We start from the raw sequence: 3,021 nt of genomic DNA, 5'->3' as shown, positions 1-3,021 counted from the left end.
TGGCCCTGCCCCTTCCATCTGAAGCTGTAGTGATCCATCTGAACTTGTTGTAAATGTAATACCATATATACAGATAATTACCATAAATTTCCCCACTGCAGGAGGTCAGCGGCCATTTATTTGCATACCAGTCTGGCAGCAATATGTTCCCTGGCCGCGTAGTTAAGTTAGTTTTGCTCAAAATGGTCGTGCTGTTGCCCTAGAGAAAACTCATTGCTTGTCTGAGCAGCAGTGGGTCCCTTAGTCCCAGAGACCCTGGTGCAGTTGACCTGCTGCACCAATGGTAGTTCCACCTCTGACCTAGTTTGTAACCACTACACTATATTAATTGCCACATGTAATCGCCTGTAATTTGATGGGGGTGTGGTATCGAAGATCTCCAGTAATTAGCTAGACAGTCATTAGGTCGACCCCATTTGGTCAACGTGCATTATTTCCACAGGGTCAAAAGGTCGACATGGTCAAAAGGTTGTATCCTGGTCTGGTGGACCAGATGTGTGCAGTGACGTTAAAGAGCTTACACATCATCCAGCCTCTGCACTTATGGTACTGGACTTATGGCAGCACAGGACAACACCACTGGACTTATGGCAGCACAGGATGCCACCACTGGACTTATGGCAGCACAGGATGCCACCACTGGACTTATGGCAGCACAGGACAACACCACTGGACTTATGGCAGCACAGGATGCCACCACTGGACTTGTGGCAGCACAGGATGCCACCACTGGACTTATGGCAGCACAGGACACCACCACTGGACTTATGGCAGCACAAAACACCACCAGTGGACTGATGCAGCACAACACAGCACCACTGCATTGGATTTATACAACAGCAGCACTGGACTTAGGGCAGCACAGGACACCACCACTGGACTTATAGCAGCAAAGGACACCACCACTGTACTGATGCAGCACAACACAGCACCACTGCACTGGATTTATAAAGCAGCACTGGACTTATGGCAGCACAGGACACACCACTGTGACTGGACTGATGCAGCACAAGACACCACCACTGGACTGATGCAGCACAACACAGCACTGGAATGACACATAAGAGCAGGTCAGGGTTGGACTGGCTCACAGGGGTACAGGGTCAAAACCACCAGTGGGCCCCCTTGCCTGGGGGGCCACCGCCTCCTCTAGTGATCAAGTTCTAGACTATGCACTTAAATTATTCATTATACATATGTATAATGTTTATACTTATTATACTGTACTTTATATATTTATTAAGGCGTCCAGACTATGCACTTTGTAATGGTTAGCCTAGCCTCTGTGGCAGCTGACAATACCCTCTGGAGACTGACCACACCCCTAAACATAGGCCCCTACAACAGGATTCACTCTGTGAGCCCTTCATGCCCTAGTCTGACACTGGAGCAGGTCGCTATACCACTTTCCCGCACAGACAGACACTGAGGAGACAGGTCCTCTTGCTACACTCTCCAGGACTGGAGTAAAAATGGCGGCGATGCGCAGCTCCTTAAATGGAATCCAAAACCTTCGAGAACCCAACAGTGGGATAATGACGTTTTGCCTTGTTCTGGTTTCCGAGTCTGGTGGGAAGTCCTGAGCCGGGCTTGGATCCGAGCTTGGGACATGAAGTTCAGGGGGGTTCAATTCTCAGAGAACCGAACCCGCTCATCTCTACCTTTAACCATGACTAAGTCATATTAAAATAAACCATTAATTTCTTCAGCATTCAGCAAATGTTAGAGGAACCTGAGTTGAAAGCCCTTTTCTGAAAATGAGCACAAACTTTCATTACAGTACAATTTTGGAGTATATAAATAACTGTATCCTGGTTACTGTGCTAAGGGTCCTATTCAGTATGGAATGCATCTGAGATGTGATAACATACTGATGATTTTCGGGCCAGTGTGCACGTACAGCACTTGTTCTGTGCGTGCACGTCCCAGGAGATACATTTGCATCACTCAGTGATGTGAATGCCTCTGCCTGATTGACAGGTGGAGGCATTCACGGGATAGCAATCAGTGTTGCGGGGGCAGCAACGCGGTGTTGCAGGGGCATCACATCGACACGGGGGCACGACTGTATTTGCAGCCAGGCTGTGAAGGCAGGGGGCTTCCCTTATTCAGCATTGCAATCACGATTGAATTGCGATAGCATCGCTGGCCGCCATCAGCATGCTGAGCAACCCCCGCCATGCGATCGCAAGCAGTTGCAGTTTTGCTTATTTAGCAAAACTGCAACTGATGCTGAATGAGGGCCTAAGGACCCTATTCAGCTTTTTAGTAGAATTTGCAATACTTTAACTTGCATGCTGGAGGCCGCCCATCACAGGGCAAGGCCGCCCAGCATGCCATCTGCAACCATGCACTAATTGCGATTATGCCACAATTAGTGTGCGGTCGCAGAAACTAAGGAAGCCTTCAGCCAGCGCTGCCTGGTTGTGTTGGCAGGAGGCCCGCTGCCATCTTTTTGATTGGAGCGGCTGCATGTGATGTCACGCAGCCAACCTGATAATGCCGCCACCACGCCCCCTTTTCGCAAGCCGCCGGCCCCGCAACACTCCGTATCCGACCTTGGAAATGGAGCGTTGCCGCTTCGTGAATTCCTCTGCCTGTCAATCAGTCTGAAGCGTTAACATTTACTGCAGGCGCATGTGTAGGAGGGACCTGCTCATGTGCCGCGGGGTGAACGCAGAAATTCCGGTTGGATTGCGATTTGCGAGTACAGTGCCCTAACTGTAGATAGCTTAAAATACTATAGAATTGTACATGGTTTCCTAGCCCCTTAATGATAAGAACCTCAGTAATACATTTTGTTACTAACTGATGATCAAGAAAACTGGCTTCCAGACGCCTGACTCAGCATGAGTTGTGTGAAATATGTCAATATGCTTAATTTGCTATAGACAGCTAGCTGACACCAGATATTAAAAACAAATTGCCAACGCTAAGCTTAAAATACTTGATATATGGAATGGAATTTAAAGCTTGCAACCCTTGTTCTATGTTCAACAAAATGCATTTCAAATTTAAAAT

This window comes from Pseudophryne corroboree, chromosome 11 (assembly GCF_028390025.1).
Source record: "Pseudophryne corroboree isolate aPseCor3 chromosome 11, aPseCor3.hap2, whole genome shotgun sequence".
Classification (NCBI taxonomy): Eukaryota; Metazoa; Chordata; class Amphibia; order Anura; family Myobatrachidae; genus Pseudophryne; species Pseudophryne corroboree.
Note: the sequence above shows the minus strand (reverse complement) of the source record.